At 25.4% G+C, this 13,006-nt stretch overlaps 1 protein-coding gene across 3 annotated transcripts in view; it reads left to right on the top strand.

The window, feature by feature from the left end:
• Positions 1-13,006, top strand: part of LOC122497717 (probable JmjC domain-containing histone demethylation protein 2C) — a 550,088-nt gene that overhangs the window by 458,948 nt on the left and 78,134 nt on the right. The window lies entirely within an intron of this gene.

Genomic DNA, 13,006 nt, shown 5'->3' with positions numbered 1-13,006 from the left:
CCGTGAAATTTATTTTGCCCCTTTGGATGTAATTATTGCAAATCTTAATTTTTCAACCGTTTTCTTTTTTGTAATTAAAGTTTATTTCAAATTTTCTCAAATCGCATGGAAACTGTTATCTGTTTAAAATTTTTTAAATTGAGAAATTAAACAAATAAATAAAAATTATTTATTTAATTTCGAAATTTTCAAATTGAATTGAAAATTATTTATTTTTTGAAATGAATGAATAACAGAATTGTTTCAAATCTTTAATTTGATTCAAATATATTTTTTGTTTTAAATTTTAGAAATTGAAAAATATTCATAATTTTCAAATTGAATCGAAAAACTTTCACTCTAAAGTTTCAAAATGACTGAAAATAATGGTTCTTTTAACAAAAGTTAGTTTAAAAATATTCTACGTACGAATGAAATGAAAAATTTTTATTTTTGATTTTAAAACAGAAGGGAAAAAATTTTTATTCTAAAATTTCAAATCGAGTGGAAGAAGAACTTGTTCTAAATTTGTAAATTGAGTGGAAAATATTTTTCCCTTTAAATTTAAAAAATTGAAAGATATTTGCCTTCTAAATTTTCAAATTGAATGAAAAAAGAGAGAATTGTTCTAGATGTTAAAAATTGTGGAAAAAAACTGATATTCTGAATTTACAATTTAGAATGAAAAATCAATTTTTGCTGTAAATTTTTTAAAGTTGAAAATAGACAATTTAATCTGCGATCTACACGTTATATTTTTTTTTCTTTCTCACAACTACTGGTAATTTAAAAACACAAGCGCTCTTGTTAAATTTGTTTTGTAAATGCTCAATTTTTTTTCTTTTTTTTTAAAACTTTTCATGTATGCAAATTTATACTCTTTGTATTCGTTGGAGCTCTCGTAACTCTATCATCATTCAACGCAGATTCGAATCCATACTTATCCGAATTTCAAAGTCAGTTGCAAACTCTTCAGAATATATTAAAGGCACATTTATTGCTGAATTCTCAAGGGCATTATCAAACACGATCGATTTTCAATGATTCATTTTATAGACGAAAAAAAAGAGGTGATATTTTTTTCAAGTAGCTTCGATATCACTGGAATTTAGAAAAGAAAAATTTAGTCTCCATTTGACAGAATTTAAAAACGATGCGTCACATTTATTTCTAAAAAATTTATTAAATTAATAACAGTTTTAAATTTAAAAAATAAATAAAATAAAAAGTTGTGGAATAAAACAAAGTTTCTCCGAAGTCATGAATCTTTTACCAGTAATTACAAAGTAAAAATTAATCATTATTTGTTTTAATAATAAAAGTGGAAATATTGACTCAAAGACTATTTCTTAAAGGTAAAATGATAAATTTTAAGTAATTCGACGACTAATAGAAAAAGAAGAGAGAAAAAAGGAAAGATAATAAACATTGTTTTCAAGTGAATGGTTGGAGAGATTTTAAGAAAATAGTTGTTTGCGCAATAAAGATTCAGCAAACTGTTGAGTGGTCCAGGCACTCAACATCCAGTGGTTTTCTAACACTTTTAAAACTTGTTCCCGTAACTATCGTTTCTGAGGAAAACACACCAACAACTCTCATCGTATAATAACCAAAGAGAAGCTTCTCTCGCAAAAAAGAAGAAAAGAAATATGACGCCTTAGGCGACGAGCGCGCATATCGACGTTGACCGCGAAATGGGCCCGTTTGTATACCTGTAAATGTAGAACTGTATAAGAAAATTTACCTTGAGAAACACGGAAGACGAACTATGTGGCTCTCTTTTCTTTAAATATATTATCTGCAACTGGAGGAATGATTTACGATCACTTGTGTTTTTCATGCGGATCAAAGTATTTTCTTTATATATATATATATATTGTATATGTATATGCACTCTCAAACTGAAGCTATTGATTCTTCTTCTCTCGCAATAGCAGGAGTGGTACTTTTCAAAATACATCCATTTTGCTTGTTTTGATATTTATGATCATTGATTTCGCAATCATGTGCATTGTGTATTTCCTGGTAGTTTATCAAGATCCTAATTTATACTCAAACTTGCTTCTATTTATTCAAGTTTGGCTTGTTCAAAAAAAAAAAAAAATTAATGAATAAACAAAGAAAAAACGAGAAGGTCAAATTAAAATTAATAAGAAATTAAAAGAAGGAAAATAGAAAAAATGAAAAGCTAAAAAGTTTAAAAATTAAAAGTAATGCAAAAAAAAGAAGAGAGAAAGAGAGGGATTGAGAAATTAAAAAATTATTTTCTTCATTACCAAATTTGGCAAAATGTCGTAATTTCCCTTCAATTCTGTTACAAGAATTATATGATATTGCTGCATTATTAAAAAATCGAATAAAACATAAATACGTCTATATATCCATTCGACCAAAGAAGGAAACTGGAATATATACTGAAAGAATTAATTATGAGATTGCAATTTTAATTCCTGATTAATAAGCTTTACGACGTGTTTTCTGAATTGTCTGCTGGAGAATAAAAACTTGAATGTATATTTATATATATGTATATATTTATAGTTCATGCGTAACACATAAACAGAGCAATTAGTCATCTCTATGTCCAGCAAATATGCACGTCTGATGATTAGTCGTACGTAACATTCCATGACTTATAGATGTGATTATATATTCCCTTCTCTATCTCTCTCTCTCTCTCTTTCTCATCGATATTATGCACAAAGAAATACTGCTACACGATGGCAAGTCAAATATATGAATATGCTCAGGAATGAATCAATAAATATTCTCAATCGCATTAGATTGCAAAATATTGTCTTTGCGTTTGTTTCTAAAAAAATGCACTCGAAGAATTTTTCCCCTGTATTTATTTTCTTACTTTTTTTCGTTTTTATTTCATTTCTTTAATTTTTTATTCATTATTTTAGTTTCTTTATATATACATAGTATTTTTTAATTTTATTTTACTTTTTTTGTTATTATTTAATTTTTTTATTTTATTTTTTGGTTGATATTTTATTCGATTTTATATTTAATTTTTTTCTGTTTTTTGTTTCTATAGGAAAAAATAATGATTATTATATATGCATATGTTAATTTAAATTAAAGAAAGTTATTTTAATTTTATGAATAATTAATAACTATTAATATGTAAAAATATTTATTGAAATAATTCAAGTTTAATATTCGTGAAATTTAATTTCTTCAAGAAGATACATAAACACTTTCCTCTCGTGTTTATATCTGTGTATTTACATATATCAATATATTTACCAAAAACAGGTTCATGATGCAATATATTTTCGCTATAATTCTACTTATTGAAATATAAACAAAAACAATAAGTAAAATATGCTGAATATTGACTTCTAGATATTGATTCACATTTTTATCTCCAAACTATATTATACAGATATAGAAACTGTCGAAATGAAACCGGATTTTTAGAAACTTAATTACATTTAAATATTATCGCTTAGTTCCGCAATATATTCAGAAATAATTCTTTTTTATTTAATTTATATTTGTCAAGATCAATTTGAAATTGATGTACCGAAAAATTTTTGTATCTCGTATTTGCAGTTTCTACTTTAATTAATATATTATTTTTTAATAGCTAATAATAATAATAATTGTGTCTGAATTTAAAAGAGTTGCAAAATCGTTTACTAATTGAAATTAATATAACAGTTAATTTATCTAATTACAATGTATAATTATAATAATAAATTAACTGTAAATAAAACAGACAGTAGGCAAACCTAATAAAAAATATTAAATATTCGCCACAGTAGATAAAAAATTAAATTGATTTTAAAATTATTTGTTGAATATCGCGCACTTTTCCTCTTTGCTTTATGGAATTGTAAAACAGAAAAATGTCGACACGATTATTGTCACGTTATCTTTATGAGAGACGAAGTTGTAACCTTTGCCCTATATCCTGCTTGTCTATCGACAAACTGTTTTCTGAACTAGAGTCGCAAAGACTGTCGATAAAGAGCGTATCGTTCTTTCACTTATTTTTTTCCAACATATATACGTGAGGCAATATCATACTCTCTCCGAGAAATGTTAGAGAGAAAAAAATGTCAAAACTCATGAATCAATAATAAACAAACTTTTCAATAAAAAAAATCCCTATCAAAAGTGACTCAAAACCATCAAAGTGATAAAAATTATAAAAAATCGGTTTTCCTGATTATTTATAACTGCTTTGTGTACTCTTTATAATAATGTATAAACTTTTTATAAATAATCAATTAATAAAGCTGTATAAAAAAATTAATTTTCCAGTTGCAATATTATAAATTTTCATCCTCTGTGGATTCTCTAGAAAGTCTTTAATTACATTATATAGCCTTCGGTTCAACATATTGTTACATTAGAGACCACAGCTGATTAATGGCGCGTAAAAACAGGTCAAAAGGAGTAGAACTGGTTCGGTCACTATTTCCACAATATAAATGTCACTTATTCTCATTTTCCAGAAAATTCACTCGCGGAGAATGCAGATTACAATTCGTACAAATTTTTACATTCATTTTTTCAAAAAATAATTATTTTCAGAAATTTATTACATTATACACACTATAACTATACTATCTACTTAATACCTAATATAATAAATTAATAATTGAAGTAAATATAATTAAATAAAATAATAAATATTGACAATTAATGTAGGAAATTATTTGCTGATTGAGAATTTTAATTAAGGAAGATTTCGACTATATCAGCAATTAGTGACATCTATTAGACGTCAATTGAACTCTTTGGTTTAGAGTTAGGTGTTATTCTTAAGATAATTACTCCGATATGGTTGTCGGTAAATAATTATATTTTTGAATTTAATTTTTGATCTGAAAAAATAAGCTGCGTGAACGACTGCACTGTGCATCTGTGAGGACTCGAACCCCAGTTAATAGCTGCCTTTCGCGGGACTAACGCCTACCAATGCACCATGCCAACACAGCCTGGACGTTCACGTTTCTTATAATCTCAGATCAAGCCCATACACTAGTCGAAGAGCTGTATAGTTAATGTAGGAAATTATTTGCTGATTGAGAATTTTAATTAAGGAAGATTTCGACTATATCAGCAATTAGTGACATCTATTAGACGTCAATTGAACTCTTTGGTTTAGAGTTAGGTGTTATTCTTAAGATAATTACTCCGATATGGTTGTCGGTAAATAATTATATTTTTGAATTTAATTTTTGATCTGAAAAAATAAGCTGCGTGAACGACTGCACTGTGCATGGTGCATTGGTAGGCGTTAGTCCCGCGAAAGGCAGCTATTAACTGGGGTTCGAGTCCTCACAGATGCACAGTGCAGTCGTTCACGCAGCTTATTTTTTCAGATCAAAAATTAAATTCAAAAATATAATTATTTACCGACAACCATATCGGAGTAATTATCTTAAGAATAACACCTAACTCTAAACCAAAGAGTTCAATTGACGTCTAATAGATGTCACTAATTGCTGATATAGTCGAAATCTTCCTTAATTAAAATTCTCAATCAGCAAATAATTTCCTACATTAACTATACAGCTCTTCGACTAGTGTATGGGCTTGATCTGAGATTATAAGAAACGTGAACGTCCAGGCTGTGTTGGCATGGTGCATTGGTAGGCGTTAGTCCCGCGAAAGGCAGCTATTAACTGGGGTTCGAGTCCTCACAGATGCACAGTGCAGTCGTTCACGCAGCTTATTTTTTCAGATCAAAAATTAAATTCAAAAATATAATTATTTACCGACAACCATATCGGAGTAATTATCTTAAGAATAACACCTAACTCTAAACCAAAGAGTTCAATTGACGTCTAATAGATGTCACTAATTGCTGATATAGTCGAAATCTTCCTTAATTAATATTGACAATTATTATAAACAAATAATTATAAAAATAAACGTATAAAATAAAAAAATAGGTAAAATGACAAAAATAGAGACGAAAGTAGGTAGGAATTGTAAATTAATAAAAAGCAAAAAAAATAGGAAAATTTTTTAAATATATCACCTTACGTTCGCATACCAGTTATCAGGGACACTGGAAAAGTAGGTGGGAGGCATTCCAAAGTGTACAGCTGATAAGCGTAACCGCACTTCTAACGACCGTTGATAAGCCGACTTAAAAATAGTGTCAATATAATGCCTAGAGAGATAAATATTTAATCGCTTATGACAGAGATGGAAGACGAAAGAGAAGACGAAGAAGAAGAAAAAAATATAGTAGTTGACAAGAGTTGAGATAACATTTGCACTTGTAAATAATTCCGTAGATAAAAAAAAATTCCGGAATTTTACTACATAATTTCACTACTCTATATTTATTACTAAATAATTCTAAATTATTTTATTAATTTTAAAGTCTAAAATTTAAGTATAATTATTACTCAAATTCATATTGGACTTAAATTTGCAATGAATTTGACCGCCTTCAAAGTAAGTCTTTGTAATTTTTACTGAAATTTACATTTTATTTTTAAAGGATTTAATTTTGTATTAAATTTTACTACATTTTTAAAATAAAAAATTGATGAATTTTACTTTAAAAACGTAGTAAAAAATACAAGAATCCAAATTTAAAAATAAATTACAAATTTCAGTAAAAAAAATTACTAATTGATTTGAAAGTTGTTAAATTCACTTTAGAAATTTGAATCCAAAAATGAATTTAAAAACTAAATATAAATTTGAGTAATAATTACTAAAGTTTACTTTGAACGTAGTATGTTGAATCATTGCCAACTTTCTTTATTGTTAATTTTAGTTGGCTATAAATTGAGTAATTGATAACTTTATTCACTGATAAGTTTAATTATTATTGATTACTTTTTCTGAAGGCAACTTAAATGATTAGTTACTTCATTCATTGATTTATTTTCTCGATTATTATTCTGATTATTTATTGATAAAATAACTTATTGATAATTTCTACTAATGGCAATTCAAATCATTAGTAACGTCAATCATCATCAATTTAATAAATTTTATGTAATTATCATTAACTACTTGTAAATTAAAACACTGATAATTTTAAGCAATTGTAGCTTCAATAATTGGAAACTTTCATTGATTCGAATTTTAGTGGAACAATTTTAGTAGGATAACTTTAGTTGATTCGAACTTCAGTAGAACAACTTTATTTTAACAACTCTATAGTTGAACAACTTTAGTTGATAACATTCATTGATATCTTCATTCACTGGTATCTTTTGCTGACTGCTTTTGGTTATCAATTAATATTACATTATTAATAATATTTAATAATTGATAACTTTTTCTAATAATAACTTGAATTATTAATAACTTCAATCAACAGGTTTGCCACGCTTTTGCTCATTTCAAATTCCCTGACTTTTCCAGGTTTTTAAAACTACATTTATACACTGTAAAAAATTTAGGGAGTTAACGGACTCGGGAGTTGGGAGTGAAATTTTTCGAGTTAAAAATCAACTCCAAAAGAGAGTTAATTCCTAACTCCCTTCATTCAACACCCGCACGCGAGTTATTTTTTCCATGGGGAGTTGGCATTTGGGTGTTAAATTTTAACTCTCTTTATTTAACTCCCCTGGCATTAACTCTCCAATGGGTGCGACTTTTATAGACCCCCCGGGGGAGTTAAAATTTAACTCCCTTTTCTTACAGTGTATTTTACCAAATTAAATATAACTCTCTGATTTACAGACAAAACTTTAACTTTTTCCCTGACTCTAAAGAATATTCTAATTCACTCGCAAAATGATTAGATATACACAAAAGAATGTTCTACTTAATTTATTTACGAATTCCTTTAATTGAAAAATTATTCGAAAACATCAATAACTTCATTTTTAAATAAATATTTAATCATTATTTTTTTTTATAGAAATTAAGATATTTAAAAATTTGTATTCAATAACATTATAATAATTAAGACTTGCTAATTTGTTAATGTAACTTCTTCCAAAAATTATTTTCATCATTTCGATTATTCATTTCTAGAATTTTCAACTCAAAATTCTTCTTTAAATCAATTTTTTAAAATAATTTTTGAAAAAGTTATTTGAGAATTTTCAAATCCTTTTGTTTCTCAATTTAATTTTACAAAATTTCGATTATTCTGAACTTCAAATAACTAAAAAAAAATTCCACTAAACTTTTTGAAAAAAATTTATTCTACAGAATTCTTAATTAAAAGTATGAAAATTTCAAAGATTTTAATTTGAGACTTTTTGAAAATTCAATTATTTCTAAAAATCCACGCTTTCAATATTCAATTTTAATCTAAAATTTTAACTTAAATACATTTTTAAATCAATATTTATTAGAAAATTCAATTTTTAAATAATTGAATTCTTGAGATCAATTTTATTAAAATTTCTTTTTAAATATTTGAATTCTTTTATGAAATTTTATTGAAATAGTAGACATTGAAAATAATTGAATTTTTAAAAATTTTTGAAATTATACTTAAATTTTTATAAAGAATTTTATTAAAATTATTTTTAAAAAAATTGAATTGTTACAAATAATTTCATTAACATTTTTGAAAATAATTTAATTTTTTGAAGAGCTTTAATCAAAACTGTACGTATTGAAAATATTACTTGAATTCTAATAAATAAATTGTAGCAAATGTTTTTAAAGTAACTGAATTTCTTTGATAAATTTTAATATAATTTTCAAGAATAATTACATTTTTTGAGGAATTCGATTAAAATTGTATTAAAAATAATTGAAAGTCTGCGATGAGATTCATTATTTATGAAAATAATCAAATGTTTGCGTAGAATTTTATATTAAAAATTTTTTTTAATTAATTGAATTCTTTTGGGGTTTTTTCATTAAAGTAGTAGATATTAAAAATCATTGAATTATGGAAAATTTTTGAAAATAATTGAAATTTTGCCAAGAATTTTATTAAAACTTTTAAAAATAATATTGAATTTCTACAATCATTTGTAACTTCTTTAAAATTCAATTTTTTTTACTGTTTTTAACTGAAATTCTTCTATAAATAGAATTATTTCTAATAAACAATTAAATATATTATTAAAAAATTTAACTAAAGAATTTTAATTATTAAATTCTTTTAATTAAATTCATTTAAAATTTATATTGTACAAAAATTGAAATTAAAATCTTTTCAAGTTCATCTATTTAAGTAGCTTTAATTGCTTCATATAATTATACCTATGTAATAAAAAAGCAAAAAATTGAGAGAAGGGGGTGAATTACAGTGTCAGTGGTCGATAATATTGTGTGTTGATAGTAAAGGCCAGCTGTGCCATCTGAATTCAAGTTGTTTATGTATAGAGTGAGAAAGAAAAAAGATGGGGGGGGAAGTAGGGACAAAAAGAGAGACGCAGGGAGAGGAAAAAAGAAATAAAAAGAAAGAGAGAGAGAAAGAGTGAGAAGTAAAAAAATAGAGAAAGATAAAAATAGAGACAGTGAAAGAAAGAGAGAGAGAGAGAGAGAGAGAAGATTAGGTCGAGTTTCACGAGTTAAAGGGGCATTCCACCCTCAAAAAAAAGAGGGTAGGGGGTTATCTGACCCTCAGGATTGGCACGATGACGAGACACATTCCAAGTGTACAACCCGAGAGTAAAGGGACGATGAGAGTGAACAGAGAAATCTCTTTTACTCTCCATCTCTCTCTTTTTTTTCCTTCTTCTTTCTAACTCTCAACTTTCAAAAGTTTTTTTCCTTCCTTTTTTTACGACATTTCACAATCCCGAGAGTTTTGCACTGTTCTTTCCGCATCTTTTCAAAGTTTATAATCGCTATTCCTGCTGCGTATCCACGGAGTCACATATGTTGCAAACCAAAAACCTTGTTGAAACCCTAAACCCCCATGTTGTATATTATATATAGTCTTTCTGTGTTTCTTTTTAAGGTTTATTATAATATATGGGATCATAAGGAAGAATGAACAAATTTTTTTTTCAAGAGATATTTTTTTTTGAGATAGAGAGAAATTTTCTTTAGAAGGAAAATATAAAAAGAAAATATGAGAAAAATTTTCATTTGTCTTTGGAATAGAAACAGAAATACTGAAATATCCAGATGTAAAAAATATCCAGTAAATAAAATTATTATTTTATTTTTCATCTGGAAATTTTCGTATATGAAATGGACTTTTTCAATTCGATTTTTGTAATCGAAGTTGGTGGAAAATTGTTTCTTTTTTTTTAATAAATCGTGGAGTAATGTTCAAAATGATATACAGTTATAGATTGGGGCGTAGGGAGAAATTGACAATGTAAAAAAACAAAAAAGTAGTGCACGCATAATATAAAAAAACATGAGGATTTAGTGTGATGGTCAATAATATAATGCTTTTTGACTGAGTTTTCGTTTTTCACTCTGTATCTTTTAGTCGATGGTTATACCAAATGTCCACTGCAAGTGCATTTATATTTTAGAAAATTCAATAGACAAGGGATTTTTCGTTTGTAAAGGAAACGTTCGACGAGACATTTATTTTCAATACAAGCAAATATCCATTGTGTGGAATAATAACACAGTCAGAGAAAAGTTGTTTAGGTGCATAATGTGTTTTACACACTTTTTAAATTTGTTTCCAACCTCCAACAACTTAATCTGTACCAAATTTGTAAAAAGAAAGTATATTTTTATATTTCCAAAGTATTTATACAGTACCTATATATTTATATTTAGTATTTTTTTTGTTCACTATTATTTATAATTACAAATAGAAAATGAATTTTTATCAAATAAAAAATCACTATATTAATTTTCACCCAAATATTTAAAATGTTACATCCGATAAATGAGACATTTTCCGCAATCTATTTATGATACACATTTAAATATTGCGTTCCGCGAAGTTAATTTTCAAAACCGTGAATGTTTATAAATGTATGTAGTGAAAATTATGTCTCGTTTATTCATCGAGTTGAAAGGAATTATGTATATACGAATATTTTTGCTTATTTAACGAGTCACTGGGAACATAAGAGATACCCTACAGTCATAACCCACACACATATTTATAATATCTATCTATATATATAAAAACGAGAGGGAATATTTTCCAACCTCACATATCAGGGACGGCGTTTAATTATATACAGAGTCAGGCAGATGAAATGCAATTCATTTTTGTATATGTGAATTTACGGACTGAATACATATATATAGGCATTATTACCGGTAAACGTTTCCATTACCAGGTATACACTCATTTATTGCCTGGCTGTATATGTATATAGGTATTATATATCTCAAAGGATTATCTATTGCAATTGCTTTACAGCTGTTTTACAAAGGCTTTTATATGCATATTCTCTCTTCTTAAATGCGAGGCCTTCTTCTTTCAAAAATATGTTTTGTGAACAAACTTGAAGGAGGAAAACTATTCAAATTTCTTGTACTCTTTTTTAAGTTTTCTTTGCACTTTTATCATTTTCTCTTCTTTTTCTTTAAAAAAAAATATTTTATTGTGAAAATTTGGTTCAAAAAAATAATCACTTCTTCTGGGCTCGAACAAGGTCCGTAAATCCCGTAAAGGTCCGTAAATTTGTTTCAAGTCAGTAAAAGTCAATTTTTTTGAAAAAAAGTCCGTAAAGTCTGTAATTTGATTGGAAAAAACGAAAAGTTCGTAAATTGTACGATATAATTTGGAGAATTTTAGAGAAATTGCAAATGATTGCAGAAATTCAATTATTTTCAAAAAATGAAATTCTTCGCAAAAATTCTCATCAAAATTTCAATTATCTTTAGAAATAATTAAATTCTTCTTCAAAATTCAATTATTTTCAAAATTTTTTTTAAAATTCTTGGCAAAATTTCAATTATTTTCAAAATTTTTCACGAATTCAATGATTTTAAATATTTACTATTTTCATGAAATTTTCCAAAAGAATTCAATTATTTAAAAAAAATGTAATAAAATTCTACGCAAACTTTTAATCATTCAATTATTTTAATAAATAATACAATTTTTACTGGAATTCAATTAAATTGAATATTAAAAGCATAAGAGCGTGAATTATGAAAAGGTTTGAAATTAAAATCTTTGAAAATCTGAATTTTTCATATTTTTAACTAACAATTCTGTGAAATTAATTTTTTTAAAAAAGTTTAATTGCGGATATTTTTTTTGAAATTATTTCAAGTTTTTATTTTCTAATATATACCTATTGAATTGAAAAATTTACGAATAATTAAAATTTTGTAAAATTGAATTGTAAACAAATGAATTTGAAAATTCTCAAAGAACTTTTTCAAAAATTATTAAAAATTTATAGAACAATTTTAGTTAAAAACACGAAAACAAAAGTTATTTTTTGGAAGGTTACAAATTATTGCAGAAATATAATTACTTTCAAGAGTAATAATATTTTTCGCAAAAATTAAATATTGTTGAAAAATAATAAAATTCTTCTTATACGGATTCAATTATTTTTAAATAATAACTCATCGCAGAATTTTAATTACTTTTAATACAATTTTAATCAAATTTCTCAAAAAATGTAATTATGCTTAAAAATTTTATTAAAATTCGTTGAAAGAATTCAATTATTTAAAAATTTGTTGATAAAATTCTTTATGGTAATTGAATTTTAAGAAACATTCAATTATTCAATAAATTATTTATTTGCATTTTATTTGTATTTAAATAATTGAATTCTCGTTGAATTTTCTAATAAAAATTAATTTAAAAATGAATTTCTGTTAAAATTTTAGATAATAATTGAAAATTAAAAGCAATATATAGTGGTGAATTTTAAGAAACAATTTAATTTTTAAATTAATTTTTTTTAAAAAGTTAATTAAATTTTTTAAAATTATTTGAAGTTTTTATTCTCTAATATATATTTAATTGTATAATTTACGAATAATTTTAAATTTCGTAAAATTGAATATTGTAAACAAATGAATTTGAAAATTGTCAAAGAACTTTTTCGAAAATTATTAAAAATAATCCATTTAAAGAAGAATTTTTAGTTAAAAATGGTTGAATAATCTTTAATTATTAAAAAAACATGAGGAAATCGATTATTTTTGGTCCGTAAAGTCCGTACTTTTA

The sequence above is a fragment of the Leptopilina heterotoma genome, unplaced genomic scaffold (assembly GCF_015476425.1).
Source record: "Leptopilina heterotoma isolate Lh14 unplaced genomic scaffold, ASM1547642v1 Lhet_135, whole genome shotgun sequence".
In the NCBI taxonomy this organism is placed as follows: domain Eukaryota; kingdom Metazoa; phylum Arthropoda; class Insecta; order Hymenoptera; family Figitidae; genus Leptopilina; species Leptopilina heterotoma.
The sequence above is the reverse complement of the archived record's forward strand: the minus strand, read 5'-3'. Positions and strand labels throughout refer to the sequence as shown.